At 49.6% G+C, this 22,621-nt stretch overlaps 1 protein-coding gene across 1 annotated transcript in view; it reads right to left on the reverse strand.

Annotated features, from left to right (window-relative positions):
* The window catches only part of Plxna4 (plexin A4), a 416,125-nt gene extending 400,194 nt beyond the window's left edge, over positions 1–15,931 (reverse strand). The window contains exon 1 of the mRNA XM_048340243.1: positions 15,502–15,931. The gene's annotated coding sequence lies outside the window, so the exon portion shown is untranslated. The remainder of the gene's footprint in view (positions 1–15,501) is intronic.
* Between the last annotated feature and the right edge of the window lie 6,690 nt (positions 15,932–22,621).

Raw genomic sequence — 22,621 nt, forward strand, 5'->3', positions numbered from 1 at the left:
TCTTGCTAGACTTAAGTCCTGGGAGGAGGAATGAAGGAGGGTGGAAGGGACTACAGGAGTATACCATGTAGTCAGACCTGGGTTAGCAAGGCTCACTCTCCTCTACAGCCTCAGTGCCCCAGCCTGGAGTTCACCATTAAGCAATGTACATGGTTGGAATTTTGTATTTTGAGCATTCATCTCCTTTCTTGGGTCTTTTCATCTGACCATAGGACCAGTGACCCTTCTGATAACCCACTGGCAACATTAAATCTCCAAAAGGAAGCCTAAGATGGTAAAGCAAGGAAAGGAGATGCCCTAGCTCTGTCTCAGGCTTGGAGACAACCTTGGAGGAAACTGGGCATCCCAGTCCTGGAGGCTCTGCCACAGTAGAGAGATATGTGTAAGGCTATAACCTGAGCACCTGGGCAAACGCCCACTGCTCTCTCCTTCAGTCCTGACCACAGAGCACGATGGTTAGATTACTTCACTTCTCCGGGTACCATACCCTGCCCTCTTCTCCTTAAGTAAGGAAATAATGGTCACCAGATAAACTAGGGATGCCTCTGTGTTCTCTGAAAGTAGAGATGCAGCTACAACACAGTATATGCTGAGGGCAGTTGAAAATGTACAAGGTTGTATACAGAGGCGTACTGTGGGGCTCTTAGAAAGTTAGCACCACCACCCCCCCAAAAAATACCCCACCTCTGCCCCTGCTCTTCTTCATGATGCACCCCCACAGGACAGCTGTGTTTATTGACAGCTCTGAGATAGTCCAGAGTCAAGAGCAGATCCACCAACGCATTCATGATTGCACTGAGATCTTGAAGCTAAAGACAGTAAGGGGCTGAACTTTCAGAGCTCCTGGTTCTGAAGAATTGATGTACACAGAACCCGGGCTAGTCAGAAATTCTGCAGTCAGGGCCACGCTCCCCATAAGAGGCTGATAGCAGGGGCAAAGGATCTACATGGAGTTGGGCCAGCTGGATGTCCCAACTCTGCTCAAAGCCAATATCCTACTTCCTGTAGTCCCTGCCATATGTGCACTTTGGGCTCAGAGAGTCTGAAAGGTTCATCACCTGGCCCCTTCATACCTCTACCAGATGGGACCACTGGATTGCAAAGCTACCCTTCAGAATGCTAAGCACTCAGCACTGTATTAATCTATTTCCTTGTTTTCCCACTGGGGGAAAAAAAGTGAGCAGACACTGGTTGGTGTAAGGCTGTATTTGGCACTTTAGTTCAAAGATGCTCACCATAGATGTGTCAAGCAAAGATGCAAGGCCACAGGGAGTAGAGTCTGGGCCTCCCTGCAGAAGTACTCTCACTAAAAGGCATTCAAATAGTAAAGCCTTAATTTAACACTTCAAGTTAAGCCTGTCTAGTAGCCAGATCTTACCTGCAGGCCTTGACTCTGCACACTAACTCCTGCTACTTAGGATGTGGGACTAGAGAAGTAAGACATTACTCCTACTTGGGAGTAAAACCCTTATTCCTAACTACCCAGGAGGCTGAGATCTAAAGATCATGATTTGAAGTTAGTCTATAAGACTATTGTTTACAATTAACCAGCAAAAAAGTGACATGAAGGTATGGCTCAAGTTGTAGAGTATCAGCCCTGAGTCAATAAAAGGCAAGCAAGAATACAAGGCCCTGAGTTCAAGCCTCAGTCCTAGCATGCGTGCGCGCACACGCACACACACATACTCACGATTTCTAAAGGGAAGAATTAAAATTTTAGTCACCTTGTCTGGTGACTGAGTGTTGTATTCACTGAAAATGGAGAGCATGGGCCAAGAAAGGGAAGAGCCTAATATACAGAACAAGGATCATTGCTGCCTTTATTCCAAGCTCACTTTGTAACAGTCTGAATACTACTCAGTCTCCTAGAATCATCCCTTTTCCATTAGAAAATGTAAGTGGGACCTTCTTAAGGCAAGGCAGATTGGGTGCTGTTAAGACAAATCTCAAGTAAATGGTTCAGGATAGTAGTTTAATTCAAAACATAAACACTTGCAAGTGTAAAATTCCATAGATGGTCTTCTTGCTGCAGCCAGATCCCTAAGTGAACTCCTAAAGTACACAGCTGGGGCCAGAAGTAAACAGCATAGGTAAACACGAGTTGAAGCTGCACTGAACACAAGTCTCTCATAGTTGCTGGCCTCTGGTCACCTCCAGTGGCAATGCCTACATGCACCTCCCTTTACCACATCTGGAGAAGAAAGCATCACTACAACTCCAATATTCACCCCCAACCTCGTTTCCATCAAGAAACCTCTAGCTCCACCTTCCACCAAGCTGCTTATTCCAGACAGCTGAAAAATGTCCCCCAATTCCCCCTCCCTTGCTCCAACTACCTTCACTGCCATAGCCATCAGCACCAGCTTCCCTCCTACATCCCTCTCAAAACTATCCATCCCATTCAACGGAAGCCAGTGGCTCACACCGTAATCCTAGCTTCTCAGGAGACTGAAACCTGAGGATCATGGTTCAGAGTCAACCTAGACAGCCAAATCCTTGAGACTATTATCTCCAGTTAACTTCCAGAAAAGAAGAAGAAAAGGAAATCAAGGAAGCCAGAAGTAGAGGCATAGATCAAAAGGTAGAGTACTAATCATAAGAGAGGGAAAAAAAAAAGCTGAGCCAGAGCTCAAGGTCCTGACTTCAAGTCCTGGTACCAGCTGCCATTTCTTTTGGTTAGATCGCCTCTAAGGTCTCCCTGGCTACTAGAATGACTGACTTCCACCTGTTGTCCATGGGCTTACATCTAGCCATTTCTACACAAGAATCTGGCTGTGTTGGTTCTTTTCCATAGGAATCCTCTAGCCTGATCACTGACCACACTTAGCCAGACACATGTCCTAGTCCCGGCCCAGCCTCCCTTCACCTCACTCCCTATTCAGCCTTGAGCTTCGGCAGGGCTCTGTTCTCAAACCTCTCCATGCCTGCCCATGGTACGTCTTCTACCAGGAACCTTTCCTCACGTGTTCACAAAACCGACTTGCTTTGATCCCCCGCTCCTACAAGAGGCCTTCTCCATGCCCTGCTTCTCGTAATCTGCATTCCTTAACATCAGGAAGTAGGCCTTTCAGCTCTGTGTAACCTGCTTCTTCACAGTGCGTAGCCCATAGTCAGTGATCAACAGATACTGACTGAATTGCCTGATGATCCACACATTGGTAAATAGTCCATTGTCTCACATCTAACCTCTCTAAATAAAACATGTAAATCTGTGGATGGCGTGCAGTGGAAGGTGAACACTGAGGAATATCTCAGTCTCTTTTTCTGTTTTCAAAGTCCTCAGCTTAAACTGCTGTATTACCAGGCTTTCTGCCTTATGCAGGCCTGAGCTAACACCCAGCCCCCACCCCCCCACCCCCAGCCACCATCTCCAGGTATCCTGATTTCATTGTCTCTTCTGGCCCTCCGCAAGAGGCATTTATCTCTTATAGATCTTCATCAGCAAACACAGAAGGTGCTAAAGGTGTTGTAGTGAGAGGCTTAGCTCCTTCTTCAGTCTCTTTCTTGATTCCCTGTGACCTTGTGTGTAAATAGAATCTGCCTTCTGAAGCTCTCCAGGCCTTTAATATGTATGACCACATTCATCTTCGCCCTCCCCGCTCTAGGTGGGGGACAGCAAGGGCTTATTCCTAGCTTTAAAGAAAGAGAAATTGAGGACTCGCCCAGAGAGAACTCACTGGAAGCTATTCAGCAAATCTAGGATTAGAAGCTAGGTCTCCCTATTCCCTGGTCAGTACATAATACTTCTTCAATTGCTCTGAGAAATGAAAACCTCAGGATTATTTTGCAAGAGGGGAGGGGAAAGGCCTGGAAAAAGCTGCGGCCACATTTCCCACAAGCTCCTTTCAGAGGACACCATAACTTACATAAATGATTTCCTATTACACCACAATTGTCACTGAAACAAGACAGTCTTTGCCATTTCCTTGAAGTGTTCTCTTTGTTGTTTTTCTGTGCAGATCCCCCATAAAGCAGAATCAAATATGGTCCGAGCAAGAAAACAAACCACATGACACCAGCAGGCCCAGATTCCCCTTCTGTGGGACTCTGCCTGAGCAGGACCAAAGAGAATGCAATGAATAGTCCCCTGTGGGTCCGAGCCCTCTCCCACCTGCCCTCTCCCCAAAGCCCTGCTTGGGTCTGTACAAATAGGATTCCTTCTTTAAAAAAAGAAAGAAAGAAAGCCAACCGTTTATGAAGAAGAAATGAAGTGGCAATTTCCCAGCATGGCTGGGAATCAATACAAGCTGTTGTCAGGGTTTTCCTTTCAAAGGATGGCTGCCACACTTCTCCAAAGTCACGAGTGACAGAGCTCCAGCGCTTGACTTACAACTGCTTCATCATAGCAAGATATTTTTAATTTAAAACTCACTGCAGTTGGGTTCGAACTCTGCTGGGACTTGATTTATGGCTAATTCATTTCTCCGATTCCTATAATTCTGAACTCAGTCACCAAACAGTTTAATGCTGATAGAATCACCAGTGCAAGGCTTTATGAATGGGCGTCGGGGGAATTTTGTTAGTCAGTGTGTGTGAGTTAGCAACTGTTACTTGCTTTAGAATGGAGTGTGGTGCTCAGCTAGAGCAGAAGAAGAGGCCCGATCACTGGGCAAATGGTCACCAATTATTACTCGGTGTCCCCAGGTGACAACCCCAAATACCACCAGAGGGATACCTTCTTTTACCCCTTTTCTCATGAACACACACACACACACACACACACACACACACACACACACACTGCCTCTATAAAATAAATACCAGGTTTTGATGCTTCCTAGGGGAATACCTATCTTTGTGTTTGGGGTCACACGTATTTACAGTCAGAGCAGAAACAAGAAACTTTCTCCCTGTCCTCTATCAGGTGGCAAAGTTTCCCGCTCTGGAGAAAATTGCTTCAAACATCCAAAAATTCAGGCAGCTGTGTCTTCACAACTCAATCCTCCTTTGTTAATTTGATTTTTTTTAATGCACACATTTATCTTTGTCAGTTATATTGAAGCCTCATATTCAATAAGTATGGCTGGGGGGAAAATAGAGAGGGTGAACATCATTACTCACATCATTTGCAAACACCCATCTTGATCTATAATGTGCAAGTGGAAAAAGTACTACTTGTTGGAAACAAGGCCAAAATCTGCCTTCACACTTCTCAAGGCAGTCCCTTTAGAAAATGTACACCCGGAGGCTGGCTGTGTGGCCACTAGTGCTGATGTTCTGGGACAATTCACAATCATTTCTGAGATGCTCAGAAACAAATGACAAGGGCACAGGGCCTCTGAACGTTGGTCCTTACAAGTTACCCTTGAACCAATACAGAAAATTCATTTTCCTGATCTTCTTTTTCTTCTCTGAAACAAAACTTGAACATAAAAGTTTCTGATTGGAAGCCAGCATCAAATCAATCCTCCCTTCCTTCTCTTCCTCCCTCTCTCCCTACTTTCCTGCCCTCCCTCCCTTCCTTCTTTGCTATTTTTGGTTTTTTATCAGTGCTAAGGACCAAACCCAGGGCTTTGCCCGTGCTGGGAAAGAGCTCAACCATTAAGCTTCAAATCCAGCCTCAAAATGCTTTCTGCCAAACAATAGTCCAGAAAATATCAGCAGGTCTTAAGTGTGTGCACACATATATGCACACACACACACACAGACACATGCACACGCACATGCACACACATACCCAAAGTGAATCCCTAATCTTACCAAACATATTGAAGAACAGTTGGCTAACAATAAACAGGTTTCTGAATAGCAAGTCTGCCTCAGCTTTCTAAGGCACCTGGAACATCTAGGAAGAATTCACAAGACAAGGTATTGGCAGAACTTACTTGGCAGTGAAATCTTTTCTTGGTGGTGTTACAGGGGTCTATGGCCCTGAGAGCCCTTGTGCCCCTGAGGAATGCAGCTTAGCCATCTTTCCCAAACAGTCAGCACCTAACCCAACCTCAGGTGTCACACAGAAAATGAAACTTCAATTCTATGTTCATTAATATGAAAAGACCACTGTACCCTGCCTGTCCCCCTTCTACAGGCTCAGGAAATATTTATCAATCTCTTCCTAGAGAACAAAGCTTGGGATTGGGCACTGGGTGGGTATACAAGGAAATCTAAGAACTGTCCCCTCTCAATCTAAACACAAAAGGAAATAGAGTCACCCCTTGGCTTGGCAGGGGATGGGTTCCAGGAACCACAATGGATACCAAAATCTGAAGATAATCAAAATGCTTACATATAAAGGTATAGTAAATACATTTGAAATCATCTTTCAATTACTTATAATAACTAATATACCAGAAATGTCACGTAAACGGTGATTATACTATAGTGTTTAGTGAGTAATGACACAAAAAAACCATGCATACTTAATATATACACACTGTTTTCTTTTTATATTTTCAACCTGCATTCGTGGAATCTACAGATACAGAACCCTTGGGTAGAGCGAGCCAGCTGTAAATATAATCTCAATAATCATCTCTGCTGCTACCAGCAGCAGCTTCTTTGTCATCATGAGAAAGGATAACTTGAGTCCTGATTGCACAAGAGACTGCTCCAAGTAGAGGCAACCCCTGAGCAGGAATAAGGAGAACAGAACTCTCAGGCGGACCCAAGTCCCTGGCAGTGAGATGCTCACATCAGTCAGTGGTTAAGGACAAGTTAGAGGAGGAAGACGGAGCCGGCATCCACTGCAGAGGAGAGCACGAATCACTGACTCCAGAAGAGTACAACCATCAGTCCTTTGACCAGCCTGACCTGAGAAGGGTTTCCAATCACAAGAGTTATTTAAAAAAAATTTTTTTTAATGTAAGGGGCAGCAGAGCCAGCTAGAGGCAATGACTTACGGAAAGTATTTTATTCAGAGATGTCCTCTGTGGAGGTATATTTCAGTGCAACAGTTCTTAAAACTTGGAGAGCAAGCTGGGTATGGTGGCTCAAATGTGCCATGTGAGAAGCAGAAATCAGGGGATCACAGTTCAAGGATAAACAGGCATAAATGCTTGTGAGAACCACCTACCCAACCACTATAATCGGGGGCTGTGTGTGTGGTGTGCATTGGTCCAACAAGAGGAGCAGCACAATGACGGGATACACATCCCACGTGACATGGGGAGGCACACGTAGAAGGATTGCCACCCTGGCCAACCCGGGCATAAAGTGAGACCCCTTCCTCAGAAATAACCAACACAGCCGGACACCAGGGGCTCGGGCCTGTGATCCTACTGAGGGAGGTGAGATCTGAGAACTGTGGTTTGAAGCCAGCCTGAGCAGGAAAGTCTGTGAGACTCTTACCTCCAATTAGCCACACACACACACACACAAAGCCAAGAAGTGAAGCTGTGGCTCAAGTGGTAGAGTGCTAGCCTTGAGCAATCAAAAGCTCAGGGACAACACCCAGGTCCTGAGTTCAAGCCTCAGGACTGGCACAAAACAAAACATTATTTTTAAATAACACAAAAAGGAGGTTAGAAGGGTGGTTCAAGTGGTCACAAGTGCTTGCCTCACAAGTGTGCAAGGCCTCAACCAAACAAAACTACAGCATAGCAGAGAAGGTCATTTTCTCCCAGGCTTCGGCTTCCCTGTAGCCATGCCACTCAGCTTGTATAGCTGATGTGCCAGGGATGTCACCACACTACTCCATAGAAGACACCCGGGGGAACAACTGTGTCTCAAAGGTAAGCAAGGCTCCTGAAATCTGACCGACAACCATTCTCTTTTTAATACATTAAATTTAATAACTTCTATCAAGTGTTAGCCAACTGTAAGAAATAAAAAAGTCACCAGAAATAATGTAATGCAATGAGTAATAACCTCAAGAAGGGTCCACATTTGTGCTTCACATTGTTTCTGTTGGAATCTAAGTTGGGTGACTACCCCCCCTCCAACCCACAATGCATTTGGCCAGTGCTACCACAGCTCCATGAGACTAAGGTGTTCTTTATTGGTACATCCTTCCTTGTCTTATCTCATTGCCTAGACTCAGTCCTGAGGAATCATGTGTTCCTTAACACAGAACCTTTGACCTTGATCTCCCAAAGTGTAACTTTGCAGACTGGCATGATTCCACTTATATTTCCACCACCCACTCAATTCCAAGCTTCAAGCATTCTTTCTGCTTCCCATTAGAGTGGCTCCATGACACTTCCCCCCTTCCTAAAGCTCTGATTGCCTTTCCTCCCTCAGGGAGAACAGTCAGAAGCTCCCACTCTCAGGTACCCAGGCACATGAAAATCCAGCCCCTGGACTTGACCCCAGACACCAATCTTGACAACTGACAGGGGAGGGAATTGACACCTAATGGAGTGGCCTGTGGTGAGTTAGCCATAGCAGAAAAGAAAAACCAGGAAGGGGACTGCTGGCTGTACCTATCTGCCAAGCTGTTCTGAACAGCCACATTCCCCTTGGGTTGCCCAGGTGCATTCTGAGTGGCTGAGTAGCAGTAGAGTTCCGCTGGGAGCTCTGGCCCATACAGTATTTGCTTCCTGTCCTTCCTCAACTCTCTTCCCCTTTCCTTTCATGCTTCCTGGAGAGCCATCCCTCCATAAGGCGCTATCACACCAGCCTCCAGGCAAGTCAGGCCAACATGGAGATACAGGCCAACGAGCCAGGGCACATGCCCAGGCATCCTTGCCTTTGACCAGAATGGTCTCGTTTGCATCTAACGTGTGTATTAGAACTTTACAGAAAATTTTACTTACATATATGCTCCCGCTACACACATATTAAAACATTGAGAAATCACTGCTCTAGACCAACTGGTAATACTTTGACAGAGCTGGGATTATTCATATTCATACGTATCCAGAGCCTTCCCTATCCCACTAGTGGGTTTTCTTTTTAAGCAAAAGAACATACAAGAATTATTCATGAACCTAAGGAAAGGTACACATGCCTGAGGTGCATATGTGAGTCTTGGAAGGACAAGGGGTGGGATAGGGTGTGGAGATAGATGAACAAATACACAGCCTGACAGTGGCTAGGCATGATTCTGCCTGAGAACTGAAGGCACACACAATCACCAGGACTTAGATGCAGACTAATGAAGGCATTCAGACAAAATCATTCACAGTCAAGAAGGAAGATGAAGCCATAGGGAGCGTTCATGTGTACACGTATGAAAGTTCTGGTGCTAGCTGGATTTCAGGTCCTCTTCATCTTGCATCTATTTGTGTGATCCTCCCAATCCATCCTGCCGTTGGAAACTCCTTCAGTCCTTTCGCACCAGGATCAATTCAACATGGTAATCTTTGTGCATAACGTGTATTCACATTTCCATGGAATAAACTTTAGGAAATTCTGCTCTCTTTTTAAATATTACTTGAAGGGTTGACATTCCACATAGTTCAAACGTATACCTTGATATCTGCTGCCCCAACGTGCCCTCCTTTCTCTGTCTCTCTGCTCCTTCTGCATAAAAAGAACCAGTAGACCAGTTCTGCCTTGCTTAATGTCTATCCTCTTGACTTCTGGGCCAAATCCATGGCTGATTAGTTCACTTTCTAGTTGTAGGGAAATGAGCTGAGCTCACAGGACAAGAGTTCCATAAGGATATCAGACAGGAAACAGCACACCGAAGTCCAGGGAAGTCTTTGAACTTCTGTCGTTTTCCCTCCTAAATTTCCTGTGACCCTTTGCTCTCAATTGCTTCTCTCCTCACACTTCTTAATGAAAAGACTCTTCCGTGTAAGACCTTGGGAATTGATTGCACTGGGCTAGGTTGAGCACATTGACTGCGGAGACGAGATCCTCTTAGCTAGTGATCTGTTTTGTGTTAGAGTGACAAAACATCCTAAAATCCAATTTGCTGTTGCGAATCCTGGTTCATGGCGACAACACGGAGGAGGGGAGGAGATATCCAAGCAGGCCCAGGGAGGATGCCTGAGATGTCACAGGCACCTGTTGGTTTAATTCTGCATCTTTTCTGGATTCTACTATTGCCCTAGGTGGAAAGTGATTAAAAACTCCCAGTGCATTCCCTTTGAGCCACTCCAAGTTTTCCAGAACTTTCCTTTAGGTCACAGTGTAGGGGAAAGCCAAATAAATAATGCACAAAGGAAAAAGTGTATCTTTTGAACACACACACAAACACACACACACACACACACACACACACACACACACACACACACACACACACACACACACACACCAGAGCTTGTGGTTATTCTGTAAAATGTGAAGAGCAGAGAGCCTGTATCTGCCAGCTTAGCACTGGCTTTCGGGTAGGACAGTACCTAAGGTAGTCTATGATTCCTCATTACCTCTGCTCTACATACCTCTCAGCATTGTGTCATTCCTTGTGTTAATGGCCTCAGCCTATGCCATCCCCTAGCTTCCGTTCTCTATCCACAAGGGAACCCGCCCAAACCAACCAGGTGCTCAGGGTCTGTTCTCTCTCTCCCTCCACGGGTCATTGGCATCAACTTCCAACAAACCTCTGTCCCAACTACCAAGTAGGCACATAGCTTGGCATGACATTGCCTTGCATCTGGGTCCCCAAACCTTGAACCCTACAGTCAGTGAATGAATGAAAGACCAAGTATGGAGCACTGCCTTTGAGCACTGTAATGGGAAAAATTCTTGCCAGAGAATGAACCTGCCATCTGTTGCTTAGCAACCAGGGGCCTGGGGCATCTCACGTAAACTCTCTTTTCATCCTAAATTCCCCAGGCCATCAAAATGGGAATCCATGACACCCATCTGAAGGGCTAAGGTCAGGATTCAGTGTGACTGTGTTATTTATGTCATGCACAACAGCCACTGGAGAAGCCAGACTCCCGCCATAATTGAAACCCTCCCACAAACAAAAGTAGAGATGGGAACTAAATTCATTTTTTTTTCAGTTTTTCCTGAGGGGGGGGCAGGGAGGGCAGGGGACATGGGAATTGCCAGTACTCAGTAACTAACTGAGCACTCTGCTAGAAAGACCCAAGCATCTTTGCAATCTACCAACAGCTAAGGATTAAACTCACCCCTCTTGATGAATGGGTTAACTGAAGTACCAAGAAAAGGTACATTGGCTTGGGGTCAGAGGTAATCCAAGGGAGGAAAAGAGTCATTCTAAACTTTTTGCCCCCAGGGTAACTCTCTCCCCCTACCCCCGCAACCCCCACCTTGCTTGCCCCCCCCCAAGAGAGGGGCAACATGCTGGGCCCATAGAGGACAAGCTGCTAAGTAAGAGGAAGGTGAGTCAGATGGTTTAAGATTGACATTGACGCTTGGCTCTATCTCTGGACTCTTGGGCTGTGTGACCTTGGACAAAGTCCCTAAACTTCCTCTTCTCAGTCAGTGAAGACAGCCATAGTAGCAGCCACTATTCCTCTGGGTGCTAAAGATGAACGCTTGAGAGTCAACCCCTACAAGGGTCTAAAATACAGCCTAATGCAAGGAGGTGTTCCATAACACGGCTACCACCACTACCACATCACCACCACCACCATCATCACCACCACCACCAACAACAACAACAATACCATCACCATCATTAATTAGCACTATTGTCTGTTCCCATCATTTTCATAAGGATTAAAGACAATTTCCATGTCCACAGAGCCTTTGTCCTGGGCTTGGTGAGGCTATGTAATCCTAAGGACAAGGATCCTGGATGCAAAGCTTTTCTTCCAAGCTGCATCCTACCAAGCAGAGAAGCTGCCTCAGCCTCAGGTCTGGAATGAGGACCCCGCCTGTGATCCGCCTCTTACCCCTCAGCAGCCAGTTCTCCACCTCCCCCCCCTCCCCACACACACACCTTTAGTTCCCCACTGGCTCCACCTTCCTGTCATAACTAGAATGCTGAAGCAGGACGGGGAAACTAGAGAGTGAGTCAGGACTGGGAGAGGGGAGTGTGAGCGTTAGGGGAGGGAGCAGCGGGGACTGTGGCGTTTAAAGAGACAGTGTCTGCTTCAGGGCAGACCAAACATTGCTTCCTGTGAACCAAGCATTGCTCAGTGAAGCCCACAGGGCAATTACCCTAATCATGTGTGTCTCCCAAACAGACCTTTGATTTATTAGTGCCACATCTTTTTTTTTAATGCCGCTCTTAAATATAAATAACATTTAATCACCTGGCTGTCATTAAATTCATGTTCTATTGATTTCTTGGAGTGCCCCAGATTTGAGGACGAATGGGCCAGAGGATGTGTGCACAAAACCATGAGGTAGATGAGCAAACTGGGGTGGGCGGAGAGGGAGGAGGAAGGAGACATTGAAAAAAGGAGGGAAATGAATCCTGTTCAGTAAGCACCCCCCCTCCCCCGTTACTCCTGGAATAGCATGGGACACCAATGAAGGAGGAAAGAGCCCAGAACATCTGTTGCATTGAGGAAATCAGAACCAAGATCCAGCCTGATGTTCCCGGTATTGCTGCCACCCCTTCATAGCCAGTCACAGAGCCACTCCAACAGGTCTCTGACGTGCATTGCCTGTTCAGTGCCTTCTCTAGTGAGAAGGAAAAAGAGAAGTAGCTAAGAAATGCCCCCAGCTGGCTAGGAGGAGAGAGACTGGCTGCAATTTCTTTTGCAGCAAAGCCTGGTGATAACTATGAGCTAAAAGCAATTCCTCACCCATCCCCCTTAGCTCTCTCATCACTTAAAAAATGCTGCACCCTAAAAGAAAGAAAGCTACCCCCCCATTTAATTCCCAGCAGCCTTCCTTGTGACTAAAAGGATCCAGAGGGCCAAGTTGTAGGCATACTCTGCCCTGCAGATTTCCCTGACTGCAGGGAGCTGGAGCTGGGGAAGGAGAGGAGCAGAGGAGGAAAGGAAACAAGTTAACTGCCTTGGATTCCTCCAGAAATGAATGCATCCAAAGAGAAGTCCTGGGAGCCCAAAGAAGCCTCCTGGGAATCCAGGAAGGAGCAGTGTGTGGGTGACCCATGTGTAGTGTTCACAGAAGAGGTGTCCAGGCCCAGTGTAGCCACAGTAAGGGGTGGCCAGAAAGTATTTGTCACTGTATGTGGCTGACTGCCTTCCGGTGAGAAGCAGAGAACTTAGAAGGACTGCCACAGAAGAGGAGGACAGGGCTAGACTAGAAAGCCAGGCCGGGGGGGGGGGGGGGGAAGGGGAAAGATGCGCAGCCAGTTTCACACGGATGTTAATAAATGCCTGCCTCGTCCTAGAAACCAAATCTATGCCCCACAGTCAGCACAGAAAGCCTGAGGATTTTTTTTTGAAACCCTGATGCTCAGCTTGTAACCAGCATAATGACTGCTAGCTTCACATTCTCAATGATGGGTCCTGAGGCTGCAAATATATAAGAAAGGAAAGGGGTGTGGGGGGAGAAGCAGAGAAATAAGCAGAGGGCCACAGAGAAGACAAGGGACAATCCTGGAAGATCTGCACCCAAACCTCTGCCCCTTCCAGCTCCCGTGAGGGAATGCTTAAATGGGAAACACCCACTTTCGCTGGAGCTTGCTAATCCTGCTGAAAACTGTATGCTCTTCCCGGTGAACACAGGGCCTCCCTGCCCACATACTCCAGAGAGGGGTCAGATTTTGTTTTTGTTTTTGTTTTTCCCCACTGCCCAGGGGACAAGAGTTGGACCCCAATGTCACGCATGGTTGGATCTGTTGGCCACATTGGACTCGACTTTGAGAATCTGTGGGTGCATCCTCCAGGTCTATGCACATGCCCACCATTCTTAAAAAGAAAACATCTCCCCTCCAGCCTGGCTTCTCTCCATTGTGAGAGCTTTGCTTTCTTCCAGCTACCCTTTTCAATCAATCAAAGGGCAGCTCACATCCCACCCGGCAGGAATACAATCTCCCTCCTGGGGCGTTTGCTCTTCTCCCCAGCCTAGTCTGAGAGATCTTTGCTGGAACTGGGGGGGGGGGGGGGGAAAGTTTGAAAATAGCAGAGCTGGGAGTGCAGGAAAACCCCTTGCGCTGTGTACCCACCTTCAGGGTTCACAAAAGCAACCCAAATTCTGTGCCCACCCCGCAATGCCACCTACTGCTAAAGGTTTGTTCTTGGCACAAACCTTTGCGAGACACATTTCTCTCATCGGTGGGTTCGCAGACACTCTCCACACATGATTTTATTTGGGAGTACAGCCTTACTACATTTTTTTCCCCCAGGTGGCCCCAAAAGCTAGCTCCAAAGGACAGCTATAGAAACATAGGAGCCTGCCTCATGGATAAATCAAAGTCAACCCTATTCTTCCTATGACAACTGAGCCTCAAAATAAGTTACTCTTAGGCGCCTCCCCCTCCAGATGCGAATTATGAAAATGCCCCCTTTAGATCCCCAATCACCTTCTACCTCTTCTAGGAAAAGTTTGAAAATGATCAGCCTGTGAAAACTCCAGCCAGGGGAAAAGGGATAGAAGTAGCTTGGCCGGGGGGGTGGGGGGCATTGGTTTGCAGAGAGCCATTCTGCAGGCAAGAAGAGCTGAGCTCTGGGGAGAGGATGGCAGCCCCAAGAATGCCTGGTAGGGTGGGCAGCGCCGGCATGGCCATGACAGTCCTCTTCGCTTTGGGGTCCCTTTGAATCCACCTCTCTAGTTCTAGAATTCCCTGTTTCTAGTTCTTTTCTCTCCGACACACACCTCAAAAGGCTTGTGACAGGTGTGAGCCAGCCGGAGGCACGGGGAAGATGGAAAAGCCGGGCCCCACGTGCCCAGGGAAAAGGAGGGAGGTGACAGAGCCCCTGTCAGCCCGCGGTGTCCCCAGCAGCAGTTGGGAATGTGAATAAAACCCTGTCTTTCAAGGCGGATCGGACCCCAGCCACCTCCCTACGCCAGCTCAGGAGGTGAAGCCTCCTTCGTGCGCTCGCAATCCCAGCGTACGCCGCCGCGGAAGCTGGGCCATGCCGCGCGTCAGGAAAGCATTTGTACTGCCTCTTACTGGGGAAACGCAGTGCCGGTTCCATATGCACCGCCCTACGGAACTGCAGCCCCGGCCGGGGCCTCCTCCCCGCGCTCCGGGCCACCATGCTCTCCAAACATCTCCCTGCCCCAATAGCGGTCAGTCAGCCAGTCGGTCTGTCTGTCTCCCATTAAGATCGCAGGCTGTCCACAGGCCAGGGTGCAGCAGCGATTACACTGGGCGGGTCTCCCAAGACCTCCCATGACTTCTCCTTTTTTAAGAAAAAAAAAAAAAGCCAGCTAGAGATGAAAGGAGCTGGAAACTGAAAAATCTTTTCCTTAGCCTCGCTGGGAGGGAAGGGGAAAGCCAGTCCGGTACCGAATTGCAACCCTCCAAGTCCAGGGTTACCCGAAGTCGGAGTCCTGGAGCTTGAGAGGAGAAAGAGCCCCGGGGAATCCCTGCTCCGGCCGTGCGCCGGTACCCACGCGGGTGTCCAGGTGGGACGTGGGCAGGTGCGTGAGCGCGGGGTGTGTGTGTGTGTGTGCACGCGTGTGCATGCGTGTGTGCGCGCAGCGGGCTGGCTCCGGGGCAGCTGAGGACTCCTGGAACGGACTAGGTACGACCCCCCCCTCCCTTTCGCCATCCCCCTCCCCCCTCGCGGCCCGCCCGGCCCCCCGCGCCCCGGCCGGCCAGCGGCTCCTTACCTGCAGGCGCCGCGTTCGTTCCCCTCCTTCAGCGGGAGCGCCGCATTGACACTGCAGATGGAGCCTCTCGCCCTCCTCTGAACGTGTGCGTGTGCGCGCGTGTGGCTGCCTCCTCCAGCCCCAGCCCCGAACGCAAATCCTCCACCGTGGCACCGGGAAGCCGGTGGCAACGGCCACACCGAGGGGCACCCGACCCGAGCCTTTGCCCCGCCGGGGCTCGACAGCTCCTCCCGGTAGCGTCCAAGGTGGGCGGTAATGTCCAACAAAAAGGTCAGAAAACGGGGCTGGTTCCCAGCGCCCCGCTCCTCCTCCCAGCCCCGGAGCCCGGGGCGGCAGTGGCAGGCTCGGAGGGGCTGCGGTGGCGACGCGGGGCTGTCCCCCCTTCTCGTCCCCACCCCCGCGGGCCGAATGTCCTTGATGCCAAGCGGGCACGGCGGCGTCACTCCGCGCCGCCCATGCTCGCCGGGTCGGGCTGCTGCTGCCCGGGCGCAGCGAGTGCGCTGGGGACCCGCCGGGGTGCGCTCTCGGCGCCTCAGCGCGCCGGGCTGGACGGCCCCCCGCGAGCCCCGGGCCGGCTCAGCCGCCGCTGTCCCCGCCCCTGCCGGGGGACTCTCGGGGCAGTGCTCCGGAGCCGGGGCTGGAGGGCTGCGGGAGCCGCGGGCTGCTCCCCGGGGAGGCTCGGGGCTGCGGCGGCGGCGGCGGCGGCGGCGCTGGTGATGGTGACGGTGGTGGTGGTGGTGGTGGTGGTGGTGGTGGTGGCGGCAGAGAGGGTTGGCGCTGCGGCGGTTGCGAGCGTGGCCGGGGTCGGAGCCGGACCTCCGCCGTGCGCCCCTGGCCCCCCGGGCTGGCGGCTCGCAAAGTTTGCAGGGGGCGCGGAGCGGGGCCACCTCCGCCGCCGCCGCCGCCGCCGGAGCTGCCGGGCCGCCTGCTGCCGCCGCGGCTCGCCGCTGCTGCTGTGCATTGAAGCCCGGCCAAGCGCTGCAAAAACTCCAGCTGCCTGGCGCTCCCTGGGTCCTCCTCCCCTCCCTCCGCCCGCCCTGCCTCCCTCCCTCCCTCTCTCCCTCCCTCCTCGCCGCGTCCCCTCCCCGCCGCCCAGCGCCGCCGCCGCCGCCGCCGCCGCCGCCGCTCCCTCTCTGGCTCGCTCCGGCTGGCTCGGAGCTCGCGGCTGACATCTAGACGCGGGGAGAGCGGCCGGCAGAGGGGGCCGGCCGGGGGGGTGGGGGGCGCCTCCCCGCCCGAGCGCGCTGCCATCTCCACCCGCTCGTCCCTTCTCCCTTCCCGGCACACGCACGTGGGCCCGCTGCCTCTCCGGAGTCTCTTGGGCCTGTTCCCAAGCCACTCCGGCCGTGGCGACGAGGGGCAGAGAGGGGCGCAGACGTGCTGGGGTGAGGGGGGGCTATTGGCAGGGACAGTTGCAGGGACCCTGAGGGGTTCCGAAGTCACGCCGGGTATCGCTGCCACCGTTCCTCATCAGAAACCGACCCCGCCACCCACCACGGGGACCCTCGGGGCAGCACCCAAGAGGGAAGGCCCCAGCAAGGGAGCAGCGATGGCCAGGTGCCCCGAAAACTCAAAACCTGACTTGTGGTCCCCCCTTTTTGTCTACCCGAAGGCGCAGCTGACCTGCCTTCTCATCTGGGAAACCCCAGATCCTGGACCACATCCCAGACAGACAAAGCCAACGTATGGGGGTAGTTTCAAAGCCCCAAGAAAGAAGTCCTGAGGTTGTTCTGGTTTAGCTCATCCTAGGGCAAGGGAGCAACCGGATGGGGGCCAGAAGCCAAGGGCACCCCCTAGAACAGTTCTGCCTAGACCTATCCGTGCCCCCCCCCATAGGCATGCCTTGGCCACCAAGAGAAACTTCAGACATGCCCACTTTGTCGACGACACTCTGATGTCTCCTTCTCCACTCCTACCACAATCCCAGGCAAAGTGGCACCATCAGTCCTGTTGCCCCAATATCTCCTTGAAGGGACACCAGTCAAGGGTAAACCTCGAAAGGAGCCCAGGATTTTTGGTTTTCCTGTTGTGTAAGTTTTCATGGCACCCAGCAACTTCCCGCACTGTTGTTGTCCCTCCCATTCCAGCATCTTCTCAGAACCTACTTACTAGGTAGAAAAGACTGACAGCTGTCTAAATTCCTACGCCCTTCTCTAGGGGTTCTATGTTGACAGAAATCAAAGTTGTAAACTGGGGAGACTTTGCAAGGAGCTGTGAGGTGATAGGTTATACAAGCCCCAAGGAGGCAGCTTCTGAGGACCACAAGACCTTGCTGAAACCCTGCTGTCGCCAGCCTGAAGCTGATGAATGAAGAAAGCCATGGCTGGAGGCGAAGAGACGTTGATGCTTTGGTTAAAGGGTACGCCAGGAGACAGTGTGGAGCCCCCATTAGTCTGGCTCTCCGCTGAGTATTACATGACCCAGAAAGCAGTAAGGAGTTATCTCATTAGCTCACGTGAATACATTGATCTGGCTCCTCTCTTCTCTGAAACCCTGGATCCTAGACTCTAGATAAAGCTCACAATATCAAGTTAGTTTCAGAAAGTCCAGAGAAACACATAACAGAATAATTCAATCTTGCCGCTTCTCTGACATCCTTCCAGGGCTAAGGAGACTCCAGGAACAAATGTCTATCTGTGCAGACTTAAGGAGGCCCATGGGGTGCAAAATCAGAGCCTCCCTCAGGTCTGTGTGAGCTAGTTTCACCTGGGCCTCAGCCCGCTTCTAGATATCTCCTCCAAAATGGCCATATGGCACCGCCATAGGCTCAGCCCAGAGGTAACATCCCACCTAATCCTCTGGAAGACCCTGATGGGTTACTTAAGGAATATGGCTCCATACATTTGAGAGGGGGAGATCTTTTCAAATATGTTGGCACTCAGCTCTCAGGATATGCCATACAAACATAGAGAAGGAAGGAGAGAGAGGAGTGAGGGAAGGAGGGATTGAAGGAGGAAGGGAGGGAGAAATGAGAAACTAGTTCTGCCTCCATTCTTAGTCATTCTAGCATGCATTTTTAATGTCACTTGATCATCTTTTCTGCCCCTTGGTGTGTGTGTGTGTGTGTGTGTGTGTGTGTGTGTGTGTGTGTATGTGTGTCTGTGTCTGTGTGTTTAAAACTGGTTGTAAGTTCCAGGCCCATTTTCTGATAGATGGATGGGAAGTGAACGACCTTTTTTTTCCCCCCAGAGGTGGCAAATAAAATGTGTTTATTATTCTTTATCTCCCGCCTAGTGTGTGGTATCATTTATTTTCATTCAGAAAAATGAATGTCATGCGGTGCCTGAAGAGTCATAACAGAGCCAGATGACAGGGAAGAAGTATGCAAAAAGCAGGACCAACAAAGAACCGGCTACCAGTTTTCTTGTTCTTGATGAGACCCAACCTTGTCCCGTCTTGTCCTTCCTTTCCTTCCACAGGGGAAAGGCAGGCCAGTGGGGAAATGTCCATATAATATCCTTGTAAGGATGAGCAGGATGATGAAACTAACCACAGGATAGACTTGATGGCCCATTCAATTTGCTCTCTGGAGTCTGAGAATAGACTAGGGGGGAAGCTAGAAGAGGATCTGTGCTGGAGGTTATAAGACTTCTGTCATACTCCTAGCTTGGCCACTGACCAGCTCTGTTATCTGATCGTGTATTGTGCTATCAGTGAAACTCACTGTCCCTGACCACACCCCTTACAGTGAATACCAAGAGCGTCACTATATATGAGTGGGGATATTTTTAATCACCTGTTAGTGTTTTATAACTCTAAAGTGAGTGCAATGCACAGGTAAAGAATTAGTATCACTTTTCAGAAGAATGTATCTTTTTTTTTCTTCCTTTTCAGTACTGGGGCTTGAACTCTGAATCTTCATGCTTGCTCAGCTTGCTTGATTGGCTGTTCTACCACTTGAGCCATGCATCATGCCTCCAGACTGACTTTTGGATGGTTATTTGGAAAGTGCAGGCTTTCCTGCCTGGGCTGGCTTTGAACCACAGTCCTCCAGATCTCAGCTTCCTGAGTAGCTAGGATGACAGGCAGGAGCCACCAGTGCCCAGCCAAACATCAATTTGTTCAAATGAGACAATGTGATGAGGGCAGGCTCTCTGCTACCCTGACTATGAGTGAATACACTGGAAAAGGCAGAGTCAAAATGGTTTAAAGCATATTTCTGCCTTAGGTATCAGCCCTCTAATTCACACCTCTGCCACTCCCACCAGCTGGTGAGGGGTGAAAAAGTCCTCCGTGGGCAGTTTAGCTGTTTCCTGCAGACAATGAGTCTGTGAGTCACCTCCTCTAGCCTTGCCTGGTGGTGAAACTGGATAGGTCATTGTCTGGTTCCCTGACCACAAGAGGGAGAAGCTAAATGGCATATTTCTTCTTCGAGCCTATTTTCTAAAGTGGCTATTTTTGTGACATTTTGGTTGTGGTTTATTGCCAGGTTTGGGAAGAAAAGTATTGGCTCATCTGTCCTGGCTAAAAGGGCCAAATTCAAGAAGAAATCCCTAACTTTCCCTTCACTTAGCTACCGCCATTTTATTAGCCTAGAAACAGAGCTGCTATTTGCGTTGATAAAAGCCAGAGTTGCTCGTTAAACAAATCGCCAGAGCCTAGCAAGTGCTATATAGAAAATGTTCTCCCATAAACTGCCCGGTGACTGGGTTCTGCACTCTTAACATTGGGGAAAAAAAACCTCAGGCAGACAGCTGCTTGAAAACCTACGTTGTGGCGCCACCTGCAGGAGAGCATCAATATCGACATTAGCCCAAATCTCAGTGGAAAATGGGAGGGAAGAGCAGCTTTGCAGGACACTGCCCTGACCAGGTGGCCAGGATAGCAAATCAAAAGTGTCAAGGAGTATGGCCTAGTGGAGAGCGCTTGCCTTGCATACGCATAAGCCCTGGATTTGATTCCCCAGCACCATATATAGAAAAAGCCAGAAGTGGCACTGTGGCTCAAGTGGTAGAGTGCTAGCTTTGAGCAAAAAGAAGCCAGAGACAGTGCTCAGGCCCTGAGTTCAAGCCCCAGGACTGGGAAAAAAAAGTGTCAAAATTTTACATGTCTCTGCTTTCTGCTTCTATGAAGAGATGCCCTGTGAACAGTCCAGCAACCTTCGACCTTTCATTCTCCTTGGAAGCTGCCATTTTAAGGAATTGACTAGAGGAGCATCTTCATGTCATTTTCTAAAATGTAGCTTGAACTTGGTGGCTAGATATTCTCAGCAGATTCAAACCATCTCAGGCTCCACTGGCCTGTATGTGTAAATGAGGATGCTGATATTAATATGTGCATCACATCCCAGCCTCTTCCACTCATCTGTGACAACCACTCCCTATCTCCTCCCATAATGTCAGAGACACAAGTGATGCCATACTTAGGAGCCAGCCTGACCAAGTTAGTTCTTATTGGTCTCCTTGTGTCCACTACCCACAGGCCATTTGATAGGGAGACATCATGGCCTTGCCAGCCATGTGGTACCCTCTTCTGTATACCTCCACCTGGTTATACTGCTTACATTGTCAGTGTCTTCTTATGCCACAAAACAGTTGAGGCTACAGTAGGGAGGGTGTCCCTCCACACACACACACACACACACACACACACACACACACACACACACACACACACACTGCAGATTTTGGTCAAATCAGGTCTCGTGTCTCCTGAGACCCAAGTCTTATTGCTTTTCTTCTCTAGTCCCCATCAATTGCCCATGACCCTTTCTACAGAATCCTCCTTTTTCAGCCAACAAAGAGATCTTCAACCAAAGAACTCAAAAATAGCTGAGTGCCAGTGGCTCTTGCCTGTAATCCTAGCTGCTAGGAGGCTGAGATTTGAGGACTGCAGTTCTAAGATATCCCAGGCAGGAAAGTCCTTGAGTCTCATATCTCTAATTAACCACCAAGAAGACAGCAGTAGAGATCTATGGCCCAAGTGGTAGAGTGCCAGCCTTGAGCAAAAGAGGCTTGGGGACAGTGCTCAAACCCTGAGTTTAAGTCCCAGGATTGGCAAAAACAAACAAGAACACCTCAGAAGTGAGAAGATACAGTGGGGGAAGGGCAGTTATCATCTAACTTTATCAGCCCAAACCAGCAGAGTCTCAGATCTGGCCAGACCCATATCCAGTTACAACAACAAAATTTAAACGCACCAGTGGGTTCAATCCCAGGAGAAATGAGGTATCACAGGATACTTAGAGTCCAAAGACTAGATTCAGTTCATGGCATCCACAGGAAGTGTCCATCCTGATACTTCCTGGTTGACTTGCCAAATGTGGTAAGTCACCCTTGGCCCCTCTGACAGGGGATACAAAGAGCTCATGAAGATGTGGTAAGGAGGCAGCAGTGCCAATGGACTGAATACTCTGGCTGGCTGCACATTTTCCAGATAGTTGCCAGGTGGTCTGAGCATAATCAGCAGTTCTAGTGACCATGGCTGGCAGCCTCGAAACTGGCCCCAACTCTCCATCCTCATCTACTGCTTTTCAAGCCTGCATGCCGACTCCTCCCACATGAACTCAGAGCTGACTTAAGTCATCAATGAACTGCTGTCAGAGCAACAGTGGGTCTAGAGCCTCTATTGAAGCTCTCTCTTGGTCTCCTGGGTCATCTAGAGCTGCCAAATGGTAAGGAACTGAGACCATCTACTGGCTAGCCCCATGAGGGAGCCTCAGAAGTGAATTCTCCATCCCCAGTCAAGACCAGCCTTTGGACTCTTCTTCTCAGGTCCAAGACATCATGGAACAGGAATGAGCTATTGTTTTACACCAATGATTTGGAGGTGATCGGTTATGCATCAAGACATGGCAAATATGGCACCTGGCCCAGAGGATGTCATGCTCTATCTGTCCTGGGTGGAACTGGACACCACCAGTATAGGCTCTGCCAGGAACTCTCCTCACGGTCTCAGCGTTCAGCTTCTTATCACATCGCAATGTGTTAATAGAAAATGAGAAACCCAACTAAGGTATCAGCACCCAGAATGTTCCAGTCTAGCACTCACTTGACGTGGGCTGCTATGGGCTCCAGAATGTCAGCAATCAGAGATATCCTAGAGAGATGCAGAACATATGCTAGGTCCTGTTTATTTTAGCGAGGTGTCTGGCGCCTGCCCTTGGTGGAACCTCCCGAGG

The sequence above is a fragment of the Perognathus longimembris genome, chromosome 2 (assembly GCF_023159225.1).
Source record: "Perognathus longimembris pacificus isolate PPM17 chromosome 2, ASM2315922v1, whole genome shotgun sequence".
Lineage (NCBI taxonomy): Eukaryota > Metazoa > Chordata > Mammalia > Rodentia > Heteromyidae > Perognathus > Perognathus longimembris.